This window comes from Lissotriton vulgaris, chromosome 7 (assembly GCF_964263255.1).
Source record: "Lissotriton vulgaris chromosome 7, aLisVul1.2, whole genome shotgun sequence".
Lineage (NCBI taxonomy): Eukaryota > Metazoa > Chordata > Amphibia > Caudata > Salamandridae > Lissotriton > Lissotriton vulgaris.
Genome location: NC_141695.1, coordinates 796,467,082 through 796,486,310, shown reverse-complemented (window position 1 = coordinate 796,486,310; position 19,229 = coordinate 796,467,082). Strand labels below are relative to the sequence as shown.

At 41.8% G+C, this 19,229-nt stretch overlaps 1 protein-coding gene across 3 annotated transcripts in view; it reads right to left on the bottom strand.

The window, feature by feature from the left end:
• The window catches only part of TBC1D16 (TBC1 domain family member 16), a 960,039-nt gene that overhangs the window by 227,153 nt on the left and 713,657 nt on the right, over positions 1–19,229 (bottom strand). The gene's annotated exons all lie outside the window — the stretch shown is intronic.

The following is a 19,229-nucleotide window of genomic DNA, read 5'->3' as shown; positions in this document are numbered from 1 at the left end:
CCTAGTCCTGATTTTTCTTTTCATGAAGGTACTTTTCCTCTATGCATTTATACTAGTCAAAGAGCTAGGAATGGCAAGATAACAATAGGACTGTATGAACTACTGACAGATGGAAAATTGCGATCTCTGGCTCAGATGACATGCCCCACGCTCTACATGGGGCCACTTGAGGTCTTTGTACCATATTAGCTACTCATAACCAGCATGGGACAACTTGGAATCCCTGGACCGGGCAGGCAACCTACAGCCAACTTCGGAAGATTGAGATATCTAGGGAGAATTAACTACTCACACCTGGCATGAGACAGCTGGAGATACCCAGACAGGATTATATATTACCCCTTCGACATGAGCACAGGAATAAGCGGCAACCACAAGTCTAGTATCTCCGTTAAACACTCATAATCGAGACAGACACCCACTCTGAAAAAACAGTCATGCACAGAGATCAGTAATGAAATTCTGTGAGTTCAATAAATATGTATTATTCTTTTAATTATGCAAAGTTGCTGTAAAATGTACTGGTTTATCCTGCCATATTCTCCTTTTCCAATGGCATCTCTTTTAAATCAATTTCAACTTAGCACTAGTGTCGAGGGCGTCTGCCAATGGCAATCAGGCAAATAGACAACATTCTTAGCCCCACCTCACAAACAGCTCTCATGAAAGATAACTGCTCAAAAATAATTTTGCTTACGGAATAATAGCTGCACTTGTTTGTGTGGAAGGTCTTCCGCAGCAACGAACACAAAGACAGAAAATATGCAGCACGGCAACAAATTCTACCTTTCCCGGGAATATTAATCAATTAAAATGTACTCCGACAAAATCACAAACTATAAAAGGTAAAAACGCTTAAAACATAATATAACACTGCATTATTAGCCTTCACCTGATCACCATAAAGTTCTTATATAGTATAGTATTGGCGATCTTCTAGGTTACTTCTGGTTTTGCAGGTACTTTAGTGATCAGCATATTTACATACTCACATAATTGTACGCAGATTGCAGTTACTAATATAATTGAGAAGGTAGATACTTTATGCCCTTTGACCACCCGTTATGTTTGTCCCTCTTCCTAAGGCCTGTGATCTCTATGGTTGTGGCAGTTTCCTACTTACTGGTGCTACAGTGCTCGTGTCCTGAATTGACTTCTTTTTGCTTTCCATACTTTTCCTTTATGATCGTTAACGCAAGTATGCTCTCCGTCATCTGCTGGGCAAACATACTTTGACCTAATGTAATCCTAATAAACTAAGTCTGCCGAGGCAGCAGCAGTGGCTCCTCCGCTAAGGTGGAGGAGCGTAGGCCCAAAGGAAAAATTTTAAAAATAATTCCACGTTATTTTATTTTTCAGAAGGCTCTGAAGATGCGGGCGGGCTGCCCACAGAAAAGGGGAAAAGAGTGGTGAGCACTTTCCAAGTATGCATGACGGTTTGGCCGTCTGTCTTGGGCCGGCCAAACAGTCATGCGCACTTCGCATGTTCTCCACCAGGCTGTAATGTACAGCCTGGGTAGAGAACATGCACAGGCTCCCACAGCCTGTCTGCGCGCCGAACCACACCGCTCAGACCAATCACAATGCTGCTATTATGATGACTGCAAAAACAATAGTTGATGGACAGAATGCAGAACAATGTCATACATTCACCCCAATACAGAGATCTGGGCAAAACAGTCATGTGCACTTAGCCTGTTCTCCACCAGGCTGTAATGTACAGTCTGGGAAGAGAACATGCACAGGCTCCCACAGCCTGTCTGCGCCCTGAACCACAGCGCTCAAACCAATCACGATGCTGCTGTTATGAGGACTGCAAAAACAATAGTTGATGGACAGAATGCAGAAAAATGTCATACATTCACCCCAGGATAGAGATCTGGGCCTAAGTCCATTGCTCACCATGCCATTACAGTTTAAACCCAGCCATATGCAAATCAGTCTTGACCCTGTGACCAATGGGAACAGTCCAGCCGGAACTGCCAGGCCAGGTCCTCCCTGGACTGAAAACAAGCATCCTAGGACCAGTTTCGGGGTTTCAGCCCTCATCAGCCAGGATAGCTTGACTCCAGTGGCATTGAGAGCACGGGACCCACTTATCGGCATACCCGTCCCATTCAGGGTGACAAATGCAAAACAAGCATTTACAATGCAATGGTCTCGGCATTATTAAAGGTAGAGCTATTGGCATTGCTCATGAAATTTTTTTTTCATTCAGGGGGTCGGGGCAGAAAAGCGAGCACAACGAGGCAACATGGGGTGGGGCAGAAAAGCGAGCACAACGAGGCAACAGGGGGTGGGGGGGCATAAAAGAGAGCACAACGAGGCAACAGGGGGTGGGGGTCAGAAAAGTGAGCACAACAAGGCAACTGAATTGTGCAAACTTAGGAAAGGAAACACACAATAATCTTTTTAGAGAGTAATAATATTTACAGTCATGTGTGTGTAGTGTGCATGATTCCCTCCAAAGTGCCTTGGTGTTTTGCAGAGTTTATAACAGAACTACTATTACATTATAGACTAAGTACTCTATTTAGTAAGCTTGTGAAGGATAAAATGCCGAGTTAGGCATACTGGGATTCACACATGTGAAATAAAGATCAGTCATAGGAATCCGCAGAAGATACAGAACATCCACTGAGTTACCTGACTGAGTAAAGGCGGAATATGCTTATTCCTTGCACGTTTGAGTCTCAGCATCTAGAATCGCAGTCAGTAGGTGGTGATGTTAGATGTAATATATATATATTTATTTTTAGTTAAGGACAGTGCTCGTTTCCCCTTAATATTGTTCATGCTGGAGTCTCTAGTGATTCAACTGCCTCCATCCCCCCGCTGCGCCTTATTTTTTACTTCACATCTTTATCCTAGCATCCCCCCCCCACCCCCATTCCAACCTGTTCACGCCGTCTTTTGACCTTTGCACCTGCTCTCTGTGTGACGTCATAGGGAGTCCTTTCACAGGCCAACTATCCTGTCATTACTGGGCTTGGACCGTCGGGACATCACGTGCACCTGGCTCCGCTCATATATTAATACAAGACCATCGTTTCTTAAGTTGATGTTAGTCTGTTTCCCACACGTGGTGACAGACGGAGATCCTCCAGCGTGCAAACCTTTCACTAACAGAGCAGGGGGAAGAGACATTTGCTTTCACTTGGACAGGAAGTGGAACGCTGCCACTTACCCTCTGCTTTCATAGTACTAACTTCACCTTCCATAGTATATTTTATGCCATGACTTTATTATCAGTCCTACTGGCTCAGTGGTAGCGTAACCTCCATGATAAGATTGTGCCTTAACCCACTCACCTTTCTGTTTGAGGCGTGATCATCGCGCATGCAGGAGGGCAGCTTTCTGGAGACACACTGCGTAGCAGGCTCGAGGGAGCGGCTTTGCACTGCGGCAGCAGGCATGAGGGAACGGTGTAGCACTATGGCAGCAGGCATGAGAAAGTGGGGTTGCACTGTGGAAGAGTGGGGTTGCACTGTGGAAGCAGGCATGAGGGAGTAGGGTTGCACTATGGCAGCAGGCATGAGAGAGTGGGGTTGCACTGTGTAAGAGTGGGGTTGCACTGTGGAAGTAGGCATGAGGGAGTAGGGTTGCACTGTGGAAGCAGGCATGAGGGAGTGGGGTTGCACTGTGGAAGCAGGCATGAGGGAGTGGGGTTAAACTGTGGCAGTAGGCACGAGGGAGAGATGTAGCACTATGGCAGGAGACATGAAGGAGTGATGTTAAACTGAGGCGCAGAAGGCACGAGGCAGTGATGTTGAACCCTGGCACCAGGCACAATGCAGTGATGTTGCACTGTGGCAGGAGTTACCCCTCTTCCCGAATAAGCCTCCGAGGATCTATGCCCACACCAAGACATACGCCAGCAATATACTACCGGGGGTGGGGGGGCGATTGCGGCGGAAACGTCACTGCTAGATAGCAATATACTACTAAGGAGCAATCACATGAGAGGGACAATTAAGTCAACTACTGAATTATCATCTAATAACATCACTGGATCCTCACTGTTAGGGTTAAGTATTATTCCAAGACTCCCCTGATCAAGCCATGGTAGTACGGACTGACTTTTCCTTGAGATATACAAGTTACCATAGGCCTCTCTTCCTTTAAATCTAAATAGAAGAGGTCTATACCCAACAATGTCAATTTTCTCATTAGAAAACCCCACTGGTCGAATATCCGATGGTAATAATTCATTGCCAAGTTTCTTAACAAACATACTGTTCCAAGTTGCTTCATTGATTATCGTATATGGGGAACCAAAATCTGCATATATTTGGACATCAACACCACCTAAAGATAAGAAACAAAGAGGTTTCTTTCTGTTATTTTCTTTGTCAGTGATGTTTAACAAAAACAATTCTCTCGAATTTCCAGTATCCTTATCATCTAGAACAGTGTAACTGAGTTATCATCTTCACTAGAACTGGTAACACTTTCATCATCTACGCATTTCACCGTAACTGACTTCTTTCTGTAACAAACTTTTGCGAAATGACCTACAATATTGCAATTTGAACACTTATGCTTCAAGGCAGGACAACTCTTGCTGTTGCGAGATGCGACTTCTTTCGCAGCGAAAACTTTTTAAACCTTCCTTTTCCTTAGGAGGATCACGTTTAGTATTCTTTATATTGGTCTTTTTATATTTTTCAGACGATTTGTCTTTGATTTTACTGACAATATTTTCACACTTGTCCTCTGTCTTGTTTTATTTCTTTAGAGCTTTAGCACTTCTGCTTGAAAGTTCTGCTTTTTTCACTAACGCTAAAATATCTTTCAATTCTGAGTCACCATTAATCAACAAACGGTCTTGAATGGAAGTGTCACTAGCATGCATAACAACTTGGTCTCTTATTAATTGATCTTCCAAATGATCAAATTTACAATCTTCAGCTATTAATCTTAAAGCGAGACATACTCATCGATGGTTTCGTGATTGTCAAAGTCTTTCAAAATAATCACAAATTCATCCATATCACCACTGACTTTACTCGTTTGCATTTTTTCATACGTTTTTAAACCAGCTGGACCAAGAGAGTAAAGAAAAAGAGTCTTTTCCTTTCTGCACTCATTTTTTTGTCGACATCAATAGCTTTTATAAAGTTTAAAAAATACGCTTTCCATTCCAACCACTTAATAGGAGGGTCACAACCAGAAGACCAAAATGGTGATGGATTTTGAATAGTAAAGTTTTGTTGAGAAGCCATCTTACAATTAAACTACTACTTTTCCCTGTAAAGAAAATTCTTAAATAGTTTAAAAAATATCAGAATGAGTAAAATTGTACCTTAAATACTTATAAATGACGTTCCAGGAACTGAAGAAAGTAAAAATGTAATCAAATATACTGAATGGTAACTTTCAAATGGGTATTGACTTTCACTCGGCTTGCGATGATGAATTCTGAGAAACAAACAAAATCCAAGATGGCAGGACGTTGCTTAACCTCAGCGTGACCTCGCGTACGTGATTTACGTAGCACACGTCAGCAAGAAGCTTGTGTGCCCATAACGTACAGCGTAAGAGGTCAACCGAGGAATCGTTCCGAAGCTGAAAGGATTCCGTGTCTCAAGCGCGCACTTAGAAAGATGCCGCTATGTTGAAATAAGCCGGTGAGGAAAATCTTCTTCCCAAAATAATAATACGTTAATACGTTACCAATTCCAGTAAGTGCAGAGTTGTACGAGGGACAAGAACGATAGATAACGAAATGCTTAAAAAAAAAATCTTGCAAAGTTCTTGTGGGTTCCTCCGTTGGTAGAATATCGTCGAAAATTTGTTAAGTAATACTCCAGAGTAATAGTAAATTTAAGTTATTTATTCATATAATCAGGATACCAACGGAGCTTCCTTTCCTCAGTCCTTCTCTCTGATCAGCTGCTTCAAGTAATGCAGTTTGACCAGTGAGAACAACTGACGGAGTGGAATGCTCTAACAAATAATAACATTCTGCAAACTACATATTAGCTCATGCAGCAACACAAGAACACATTCCTTAAAGGTATATAACACAACAGGAGCGTGTCCGCCTGTAACGCAACTGGTGCTCATGTAAAGCGCTCAGATACCCTCGGGTCGTGTTTCGCGCAAATTAAAACTCCAAAAAGAACCTAAACTTAGATCAAGTATATGACATTTAATTGAAACAGTCAGAGGTGGATGTGACAAACATCTGCCGAATTTTATGCGAATTCATTGTATGCAGGTCTATTAGCAAAACAAAAAGCGCTTTCTGTGTAAATAGTCACTGAACCAAAATCGTAGAGCTACCTCCGAAAAATGTACTTGCACGACTTTTATAAGTTTAAAGGTCAAGGATTTTTTTTAATGAATTAACACTTTAAATACTCTGCACTACAAAGTGAGTTGTACCAAGAGTTCTAGTTTCTTCCACCCCGGAAGTATTATCATATGAATTGACACTGAAACCTGTGACCGAGTTTGGAACCACTTCTCTGCAGCGGCGCCTGAACCCACTAGGCTTTCCTACATACACCACTTGCATCTTTCTTCTTCCATTGCTGCTCTCACTTTTCAGTTTTGATGGGCCCAAGACACAGATGAAAAAGCACATGAACGTTAAGAAATTGTTTTCAGATAAATGAAACCAGCTAGCCAATTATTGTATGAAAAATAAAGATATACACACCCACACATTTCAAGCGTGCCTGTGAAAGGAAACTTGCGCAATTCACCAGTCATTTTTGCAAATAAATATGTTCTAAAGAGCAGAAGTTAACAAGGAGAAGGTGTCTCAAGGTGTGTCTCTGAACACCAGTGCAGCGGACGTTTTATATCATTTCAGGGCAGTGGCTTTTATTATTTAGTATATTTATAAAGCGCAAAACCTGTCACCCAGAGGGCATCCTGGCGCTTTGATCAAGAACCATAGACTTTAACAGCTCAGGCCATTTATGGAAACAGGTGGGTTTTTAACGCTTTCCTAAAAGGAAGGTAGTCCTTGTGGCTTCTCAGAGAGAGTGGCAGGGAGTTCCAAAGTTTGGCCGCTGCGACACTAAAGGAGCGGCCACCCATCCTCACTCTGTGAAACCTCGGAACTACAAGAAGATGCGCCGAAGAAGAGCGGAGGGGCCGCGAAGCAGAGTACCATGCAAACATTTTTTGCAAAGGGATGGGGCCCTGTTGGTGAACGGCTTTAAACACAAGACACGCAGCTTTATATTGCATCCGCAGATGAACCGGGAGCCAGTGTAGGTCTCTTAAAGCAAGGGTGGAGGAGCTGGACCTAGGGCGAGAGAGAGCCAGCTTGGCGGCCATGTTTTGCACCCGCTGTAGCTTACCGGTCAGATTTTTTGGGGCCTCCAAAAGAAGTCCATTACAGTAGTCGAGGCGACTTAATATGGTCCCACGAACTACTTCCGGCCTAGCTTGAGAGGGGAGAAGGGGCAGAACCTTGTGCAGCATGCGCAGCAGCATCATACACGTAGAAGTGGTTTTATTGACGTGTATGTCAAGCTGTAGGTTAGGGCCAAAAATCACCCCCAGATTACGGGCTGATTCCGCCGCCAGTACTGGCTCAAGGAAGGTACTAGACCGCGGAATCCGGTCGATGGAACAATGGAGTACCTCCGTCTTGGAGCTATTGAATTGTAGGGAATTAGCACGTAACCAGTCTGCTGTGGCTGCCATGCAGCGATGGAAAGTATCCAGCGAGACCGCATTATTCCCATCCAGAGAAAAGACCAGCTGGGTGTCTGCTGAGACCAAGGCTTTCGGTTTCATTTCTCTGTAAATTGTAGATTTAAAAAAAACAAGCATTTGCAATGCAATAGGTCTCACATTACTGAAAGTTTGAGATATTGGCTTTGCAAATAATAAAGCAACACCAATAACTCAAACTTTTAGTTATGCGTGACCTATTGCATTGCAAATGCTTGTTTCCTTTGCACCTCATTTTCTTCGACCATAGAGTCTGTGGCCGCATTTAAGAATTCAGGTTAGGCTGTGTCCTATGTACAAATCTCATTGACATATGGTTCACTAGACCATAATGTTGTTCCACATCTAACACGATTTGGGCATATATACAGTGCACATGACCTATTGACACTCAGATTGTTAATGGAACATGTCATTTCTTTGGGCAACCTTGATTGACCGCTTCAAATGCCTTTTCTATTGCATAGAACCTCAGCAGCGCTCAATGTGTAAAAAGACAAAATGAGCACCAATTTGATCCTGCACCCACTAACTGTACGCCCCTTCAAGGACTCCTCACCCAAAGCAGACATCTGACAACCGGAAAGCTCTGTAAGTAGGCTGGCTCCAAACTTATGATAAGCCCTGGATTACAGCTTGACCTCCACAATATTGAAACCGTAGAAATCAACTCTGATTCTATTATTTATAACAATGAATAAATACACTCAACACGCCTTACTCAAGTCAATCTTTATGTCAATCACCGTCTCAGTATCAATATAAGGTGCATCTTTTATTCTAACGTTCATTATAGCAAGGACTTCCTGCCATGTCACTGCTAATTAAATACAGGCAAAGGTGGAATTCAGAAAGGCATTTTGTAAGTATGCATTAACATTGCGCAGTTCGAATAGTGAAAATATCAAAATCACCCAAAACAATTCATGATAAAGCTTGTTTTTATGTTTTTGAGAGCCAACGCGAATCGGAAAAAAAGACAGGTGTTTTGTAGCGTCGGTCCTACGTTTATTTATTGAATCAATAGGCACTGAAAGGTTCCCCCGGCACCTGCTACTCGTACTGAATTCAGCAGTAGGCCCACGACCCAACCAGCACCTGCTGCTTCAGGAATGATGTTGTAAGCGTATTCCATTCAACTCCTTCCCCTCAACTTCATCCACAGGATGGACAGCGGTCGAAATACAGCCAAGGGGTGCGCACTGGCCTAGAATGACTGACTGGTGAGGCTTGTACTTGCAAGCCTAGCGAGCAGTTTTGTGTTGGGGTGGCTGCTTCACAGGGCACTGCAAGCATCCGGTCACAAGGCAGCTCATTTGTCCGGCATGCTTCAACGAGGACGCAGGTCACACACGCTCGTCATACTGCAGCGTAGGAACGCGGCCAAGTTTTCTAAGCAACTATTACTATAATGAAGGAAGGCTTTTTGCACACAAGTCCTGTAAAAACGCCAGTTTAATAGCATGGAAGAGGTGGGTGCGGGATAGCAAGAACACAGGCACTCTACTCTTGGCTTTCTCAGTTCAATAAATAGTGTGAACCTGGCCCGATTAGTTTATCTTATTTCACCTTTGCTTTCACCTTTCAATAAACTAATCTCCTCATTACTAGATACTGTAACAAGCATTGTCAAAACCAATAGGTTTTGCTCTGCGAAATATATTGGTTTTGTCAATTTGTTTTAGACACAACCACATTTCAATGTTTCAACCACCACTACAAAACACCACAAACTACATCTAAACACCCTTCTAGCCCAACTACCACACAATGGCGCCATCAGTCTCACACAAACCACCACTCTGCCCTATACCACTAACAAATCCACACATTACCAACACAACACAAAGCCACATTATACATAACTTTAGTCCATCCAGACACACACTCTCTGTTCATTCAAAAATCAGCCCTACCATCTACTTGCTCCTAACAAACTCCTTTATGTCACAGGCAAACCTACACTCGTCCCTCATCATTTCATCCACCAACATCATCCTCCTTTTTTTTACCAAAAGCACACCACAAAACAATCCTTACACTACACTCCATCAAATACATTACATGTTCCAGCTATCAAATCTAAAACAAACTCCTAACTCGTTTATCCCCTCTCACACACCACATACACTCTTTTCCAAAGCACACAACCACCCCTTTACCATTCAACTTCCACTTACCAACAATGCTTTACATACAAATCCTTCTCAGAAAACCACGACATCATCTCCTCTCACTACTCCACAAAATCAAAACAGAACACACATACACCACCACAACAAAATCTTATACACACACTTTCATAATACATTCCATCGCAAACTAGAAACATACACCCACTCCCATCCATCTGACTACACAAATACAAATCCTAAACCCACTTTACTCCCATGTTTTCTCTCTTCCCCCACACCTAACACAAATACAACACAACAACTCTCATTCAACTGCCTCTCATCCGTTACACAATTCTTCACAGCCTGACAACATAACTCACATGCTCCACCACTATCGGTAACTCATACACCTTCCACCCTAAACAGACGCATGCCACTCTTCACAACTTTATATCTCCATGTCTATTACACAACAAAGCTACTCTAAAAACACACCATAGCTCATGAACACACTCTCAACCACTACCTCCACACACACACATCTATCAAAAAGCCTTCTAAGCCTGCTGGACGAGGAATATGATATAGAAAAATAACACTATTGCTATCCTCATACGGGTAATACCCGCACTAATGACACACCTGCTACAAGTTCGGAAAAGACTGCTCACTCTTCTACAAAACAAACTCACACCACCACCAAAACACAGTCTCTAAACAGGCTACAGAGAAGTGCTCAATCACGCTCTAAAAAAGCACCACATCTACGACCTATTACTGACACAACCTAACTTACTCTTAATAAGTGAATCATAGTTGGGAGAGGACATGGCTCCAGTGTTGAATGAAGCTGTTCTTCTAGACTATCAAACTATTACATACAATCACATGAACAAAAAAGGAGAAGGACTAGCTGTTATATTCAGACAAACAATAAATCTCACTAAAGCGGACAACGTTTCCATACAAGGTTGTGACGCCATCTTCAACAGATGCAACTCTAAACTAACTTTCTCCTGTAACTTCTTTTCCTTTAGAGACCTTCACCTAACAATGCAACATTCCGAGACACATTTCTAGACACAGTTTTAAACCTGATCCCGCTACACTCTAACCTATGCATTCTGGGTGAGCTAAACATTTGGTTTGACAAACCCAATATGCCCCATCCAAAAACTATCATCACTGGTCTAGACACACTGAGCCTACGTCAGATCATCCACACACATCGCTGAACTCATCCTAGATGTCATTTTTGCAAACCCAGAACTAGTTCCATTTCTAACAAATACTCCAGTCACATGGTCAGACCACCATTTGTTAGCTTTCAAACATAAAACACTACAAATCAGCACACCTAAACCCACCTTACATGCATCCACCTATCGACCGAGGAATACAGTCAATTTTGAATACTTAGAAACACAACTAACATCCACACAGCTCTACGTACAATACATTTAGTTAAAAAGCTATATGAGTGGTTACAGGAAGCTTTTGATATCCTAATACTACACAGAACAACAAAACGGGACAAAAGAAAACATGCACATTGGAGAAATACAGAACTAAGAGATAAAACATCATATTACAAAGTTACAACGCACCTGGCTAAAAATAAACGGCAATCAAGACAAACTTCACCTACAGAAACCTAACAGGTTATACAAGTCAACAATCAAAAAAGCAAAAAGATAGGTACTAATCAGTCAGAATACTAAATACTAAATGTGCAAATAAAGAATTTTATAAAGTTCTCACCAAATTTCGTAAACCCAAATGCACAGCACGAACTCTTCCCATTACTCAAGAATTCACAGACAATCTGTGTATACGCATAGAGGATGTCCCAAAAAATGGATCCATACACAGGGGAAATGAAATGAATATAGAGGGAATATTTGTGAGCCACCACATGCGATATCTGATTCTGAGGCTAGCCCATAAAATTCCAAAGAATGAGGGCTAAATGTATACATTTCGGGACAGAGCTGGGGAGGGATAGCGGGAGGGTTGGGAAGGGATACAGCCTTAATGTATAACTACTATCATTGAATTTCTACATACTAAATGTGTAAGACAACTAGGGGATCGCCCCTCATTGAATGTATATACCTACGCCGCATAGGTCAATACCGGAAACAGTGAACCATGAACTGTACTGCTACGTTCATAATGATAAAACATGATGTATATGTACGTTGAATATGATCAATTGCTGGTAACTGCATTTTCTGTCAAAGCTCATAAAAGGTTTAATAAAAAAAAACACAAAAAAAAACTGGCAAACCATTACACAACTAAAGCAGACACGTTGGACTCCTATTAAAAATAAAGGCAAACAACACCAACATTTCCCAAAATCCCCTACAAGAGTATGCTAACCGAGCCTCTGCATTACTTCAAGCAAATATCCCAAAGTGAATTTATGGATCTGGTCAAAGCAAACAGCCCATCCGGAAGCCCTTCTGACACTTGTCCACCACAAACCTTCAAGAACATTCTTTTTACTACATCCACTGCCACACAAGCAAGAATCATCATCAATAATTCTTTAACTGTGGGAATCTTTCCAGACAACCTAAAAAGGTATACGTACACCCATTATTAAAGACATTTAACCTGGACCCGCTTGATCCAGACAACTACAGACCAATTACAAATGGACCTTTCCTGGGGAAACGGATAGAAAGAGCAGCATTTTTCTAGATGTCACAATTCATTGAAGATAACTCCATTCTTTATGACTTCCAACAGGATTCCGTCCAGGAAGAGGCATAAAATCTGCCCTCTTTGCCATCTAAGGTGGCCGTAAAAACACAGCAGCCCGGAACAGGGTTGCTGCACTATTTCTCTTGGACCTCTAAGCTGCCTTTGAGACAGCTGACCATGACACTCTAATACAAAGACTTTACAAAGCTGGCATAGAGGGGGCTGCTCTTGACTGGATCACATCATACCTTCAAAACAGAACAAATATCATCCATTCTCCCCCTTTCTCATCCAAACCATACTTCACAAAAGCAGAGGTCCCTCAAGGATCTATCATCTCACCAATGCATTTCAACATCTATATGAAGTCAGTATTGTCAATGATCAATGAATTTCAGCTCATATGCAGATGACACACAAATACATCTTAAACTGAAAAGCTCCAAATCTTCAGTTGCCTCAGAGCCGTTAATCAGTGGATGACATGGAGCCATCTCGAAATGAATGCCTCCAAAATGGAAATACTCACAGGTGATGAATGGAAAAATAATGACCCCACTCAGCGCCTGGCCTGATGATCTGGGACCACCTCTTAAAGTATCTAAGGAAGTACGAAACCTCGGAATTGCCATGAACTGAAAGCAATCAACGAATGCCCAAGTGGACAAATTAGTAAGATCAAGCTTCATTCCATTAAAACTCTGAGACACATCTTCATCCACTTGGGATTTCCATACAAGGTCCAGACTACTATCTCTCTTGTACTGTCTAAACTGAATTATGCTAATGGCCTCTTCCACAGATCATCTTTATTAACAATGAAAAGACTACAATGGAATCACTCTGCTGGCTGACTACTCTTACATGTAAAGCCACAAGCTGACATCTTCCCTGCCTTGGGGGCCCTACGTTGGTTACCGGTTGCCACATTCAAGCCACTTTGTATCCCCCACATAATAATACAAGGAACAGGACTACTTTTCATCAGGAATAAAATCAACAAATACATTTAACAAAGGAACCTCCGCTTCAGATTGGCACATCACCTCAAAATCATACCATACAAGAAAAAAAAACATAGGTGGCACATTCTTCTCTGTTCAAGTAGCAAAACAATGGAACTCATTGCGCCAAAACATAAGATCCACGGATAACTATCTTATCTTCAGAAGACTACTCAAGGCTTAGCTCTTCTCTACATAACAACCATACTCTTTAGGTCTGCTTAACAAATGTACTTTTTACTTTTGGTTGTAATTAAAATATATATATACAAAAAAATATATATATATTGTCGCTCCTTGTCCCCTCTTAATCCCAGAAAAGATGCAGCACTCACGGGAGAGAGTCCCTTGATTTATTAAGACTCTTCAATGCACCAGACGCGTTTCGGCAGTCGCCTTCCTCGATGGAACGAGGGAGCGCCAGAAACGGCCATTTTTTATACATTATTTACAAACCACACTTCCTGTTTCCATACATCAACATAGAAGAGGGACCAAAGTTACATCCCAATGTAAGTGCCAACTTAAACTTTCATCATGTTATGCAGCTAAAGGCACATAAAAATATAAATAGCCGCCATAAGCACATCACTTGCTCCTCATTCATTAAGTAACATTAAATAATAAACTAATAAACTGTCAAAAGCAAGTCCTCAAACTCTTGCCCTGGATGGGCCAATTCATTTCCATATCTTAAACTTCCTCTGTGCCAACTGTCATAATAAAGCCCTGAATGGGCAGGCTCATACATTGCCCTAAACATAATAATTTCAGTCAACTATCCTCATGTTTTTCGTGATCCCTCCCTCAGCAAGATATGGAAATTAATTGGCCCATCCAGGACAAGAGTTTGAGGACTTGCTTGTGCAGTGGTTGCACCCTCGGTCTCGACCTGGAAAAAGGTCTGGACTTCTGTATGGGCCTCGAAATTCCCGTTTTTTAAGTTAGGGTGTGCCCGCGTAAACATTATAACATCTGGAGTCGTTGGGCAGAATATCGATTATTGGAGCCGCCGCGGGAGGGCAGGAGCCGGGACCCATGGTGACCTGTGGGCCTCCCCTGTTTTCTACATTTTCTTATGGATTGCCCTTACTTCCACGGCAGGATCAGATATCTTGAACACTGGGCTTTTATGTAAAGCAATGGCAGTTTGGTTTAGATATATGCTGTTCAGGAATCAGGAGACGGTGCACTGGGGGGGGAAGGAGGGGATGTTATTGGGTGTTTGCAGGGATTGATTCTATATGTATCGCCTTTCATATTCTCCTGTTTCAATTGAGTAAAATGGTCAAAGTCAATTTCTTTTGTATCGTACATGGGGCAGCTGTCTCTGGAGTTCACAGGTCTGCATCATATGAGTTCTTTTGATAAATAAAATGTGTTAAAAAAAATAATTAAGCAGCAATTTCTCAGAAGACATAGCCTAATATTTAACCTCGTTCTTTGAAGCACAGTAAATGCGACAAAATAAATACAACAAATAAAGGCATCTTTGGCTGGCGACCCACAAGTTGGTCGCAACCGACAGTATGCAAAATGCTGGTATATTGTCATAAATGATGTAATATAATATGTAATTAGTGAGGTAATATGTGAGGTCATAGGCAATGCATGGCGGGGCGCAAGTTATAGTTAGCTCTGCTAACTATAAGTGGTGAATTTCTGCGTTTTTTTTAGTTAAAAGTGTTACTGTTTCCACTGACATGTTCAGCTAACTATAATGTCACTTTAACCTCTGTTTTTTCAGTGAATTTCTAAGGTTTTAAAAAAAACATATCTTTTTATCGCACCTATTACATTACTTTAACCTTTGTTTTTTTCTGTTTATTTCTAGGTTGTTTTTTTTTCAACGTAAAGTAATATTTTATTACCAATGTGCATATGGTAGGATGACTAAAAAGGTATCCTGTCTGCACACATCACTTCCAAGGGCAATTGCTTTGTATTGTACTGCATGCGAAGAATGTGCACTGTTTGCTGAAATCTCTTTATTGACTGATGTTGGAGTGTAATAGGGTGTAATAAGATAATATTTCAGTTGCGGTTGTTTATGTTCTTTCTTGTCTGTCATGGTCACATGAAGACATCTTCTCACCAAGTTTAATAATAAAATAAGTGAAAGTCCTCCAAGGGCTGTGTAGAAGTTTCTACATCATAGAGGTGATTGTAAATGAGAAAAGGAGGGTGATCACTTCTTTCAGTAATGTATGCCATTAGTGTTAGTAGACTTTGGGAAGGGACTGACCTCTCCAGAGACCTCACCCCTATCCGACAAATGTGTGTAGAAGAATATGGGGAAAAAGTGGTCTCTCTGCTGAGAACTCTCCCTGGGGTGACGAGTATTAATTATGGAGAGTGGGGAGGGACTGGCCTCATAGGTGAGACCTCTTTCTTGAATGACCAGTGTGCGTAGTAGAGTATAATGAGGGACTGACCGCTCCACTGACACCTCTGTCCTAGGTGACAGATGTGCATACTCAGCTGATAGCTCGTCCTGGTGTGATAAATGCACATGGTGAGGTTTTGGGGATGGACTTCCCTTTCTGATGAGAACTACTTCTTGGATGAAAATACCAACATAGAATTCTATAGGATTGTCAACTTTCCACGCCATTGGATGTAAAGAGGGTACACATGTGCCTATATTCCCACCATGTGGCATTGACTATTTATCATTATTTATTCATAAAACACTAATTCTCTGAACATTCAAGTGGTGTGTGATGCATAAAATCCCATTGAAGAAATTGTTGCCCCGTTTTCAGGGAACACCCACAACCCCTACAGTCTACAAAGAGGATATTTTAATGATGGATATTTATAAGGTAAATAGACACAGAAGTATATAACAGAGCTTAAAGGTCAATTTAATTCCATAGATCAATATGTGTTGTCTATTTGTAGGTGATAGTGTGTATGTCTTATGGTCATGGATAATAAACATATCTGTCTACCACTACGCCAAATGAACACCGTAACGAGGCACACCGTAGAACCAGAAGCATCATAGAACATATTTTTGGGCTAATAAAAAGTTGCTTTTGATGTCTGCATAAGAGCAAAGGTGCCCTGTAATACTCTCTAGAGATCAGCTGCAAAATTGCAGTAAGATGTTCTACACTGCACAATACTGCAACAAATTAAGGACTAACTGTAACAGTGTCAGAATGTGACTTAGAAAAGAGAATGCCACAACCTCCCACACATGAAGAAACCCTTGCTGCAGAAGGTCGTTTCAGACATGCCAATATAACCAATTATTATTCACAGTAAGTATGCAAATGCATTCAATATTACATGAAGAACGAGATAGAGCCATTGCAGGTTGTATAATTAAATATAATGTTATTTATAGCTGAAGAAGTTTCTCTTTCTAGACGGTTTTGAGAATATGAGATGTAGATACAATTTTAGGCTGTAACGGTACATCTTTTCTAAGCCTTTCATTTGATGCAAGCTGTTGCTGTTGCTTTTGCCTCAACAATTTCAACACCACCACTGCAACTCATGCTTCGCCACAGATTTAAACTGTCTGTAGCGGAGATGCTGTTGACACTTAATAGTTTCTCACTTTCTCTCACACCAACCTGTGTGCCACTTGCAATTCTAGTTGTTTGCATTGTCTCCACTGCATTGGTCATTTGTATTAGGCCAACTGCCACATCCGCACTGTAGTGCCCCATTTCCACCTGTAAACTAAATGTGCGCTTGTGGAAAAGTGTAAATTTTATGTTAGCATAAGCTGCAGCCATTTTGACTGTCGCGTCCATTTTGTTTCTGTTGTGTTCCTATACTCTCTGTTGTTCGTCCTTTTACCCAGCCTGTGTCCTCAACTTTAGCTGACCTCGCAGACATGGTCAATTTGTTGTATGTGCTGGGTGTTTGCAACTGCCGGTGCACCTGGTCTCAGATGCTATCTATTGATAGTTTATTGCCGCCATAAACATTCCTTTCTCCCCCTCCTCATCTCCTGACCATCTGGTAAGCCTTTATTCTTGTTTGCCTACAGCTATGTCCATGCTTAAACCTGTACCCTCTGGTTTCCCTCCCCATGGGATTGCATTGCACAAACAGTATATAAAGACGATGGTTTCTACATTATGTGTACTTCCTCTTGCAGCACTCAAGGGTGTTTGGATGTGGTACCACTCATGAGTAACTAATAAACTTGATTTGTTTTGCTTCAACTCCGGTGCCGATCTCTATTTTGTTGGTCTGGGGACCCGTGGACGAGAGGGTGACCCTGCGCAAGTGTGCCCTTAAAAGGTACATTTTCCACAATTGGCGCCCTTTGTGGGACCCATCGGGGACATGGCTGTCTGAAGGAGTGGTCTCGACTGACAATCAAAATTATCACTGAGGAAGCGCACTGCATGAGAAGACCCTTGACTTTGCAGCCAACGTGAACTTCCCGTTTTTTCTGGCCTGGCCCTCCGGGTGGTGGGCAGTCTCGACTGGGGCTTCTTTGGCGAACTTTGTAGTGACCATTAGGTCGACCAGAGATCGGCAGGTGGGACTTGAAGACTTCTGTTTGGTAAGGTCGCTGATGCGGCACTCTTGTTTGTTTGGTTTGGTTTTGGTATTCATTCTTTGCAAAGACTGAAGGCAGGTATTGTGGGGATTTTTCTCCTTTTGAGACTTGTTTAGATAAGTATTATTTTACACATATTTGTAAAACATGCCTGCTTTGAGCACACTTTGTAAGTGGTGCTGCTGTTGTAATCCTAGGAATGTTTTAGAACAAAGTTAGCCGGCTCCCCGAGAAGAGACACTGAATAGAGAAATGTATATAAAATATGGTATTTCTCCCATAATGTATGGCTCATTATGGAACAAAAACGCAAAGAAAGAACCCAAATTACAGTGGCCAGTGAATGGGTCATTTGATTTCAAGAAGGTACAGTATGTGGAACAATGTTTTTTCAAAAGGAAGAGTACACAAGAAGTGTCTGATAGTTTGCGTATGTGGGATAAGGAAGTGCAAGAGAGAGCAAAGAAAGCGGAAGCTATAGCACAGAAAGAACAGCTGAAAACGATGTATCAAAAATCTGTTGAATTAAGAGATAAGGAGATGCAGGAAGGGATAGAAAAGGTAGAGAGAACGTCTATTGCAGGTAAATGGCCAGTACTCTATTAGAAGTCCTGTCTATCCAATACTCAATAAGCCTCATGAGTACTTTATTTTATTACAGCGACCCCCACCCCGTATAAATCTCCTGATCAGAGTGCTCCTGCGGGAGGTGCTTCTGATGAGGAAATCTCCTCATCAGATGATAAGGACAAAGATCAGCGTTCCATGCAACAGACTCGCTCTGCTCTGTCTAGCGAAGATAAAGATACGTTGAAGGGCAGTGCTAGAGAGGAACCCCGCTGGAAAACTACAGCGACGATCCTCACAACTACAGTTCAGGCTTTGCGAAGACTCAAAACAGTCATATTTTTTAGAAAAGTTCTGTTGGGAGATATTATATAATTGGCAACATATTTCTGATGAATCAGGCCCAAATGATTTGAAGGCAGATTATAGGCAGTTAACAGATGGGTCTTACCCATTCAAAAACATTTCTGACACACAATTAGACAAGTAGTTAAATTACGGGATGATACATTACAAATGCAAAAGGAAAAAAAATAGCTAAAAAGCAGCAAGCAGGTGTTGACACAATAGAATCTCAGACATAGAAGACGGATATTCTGG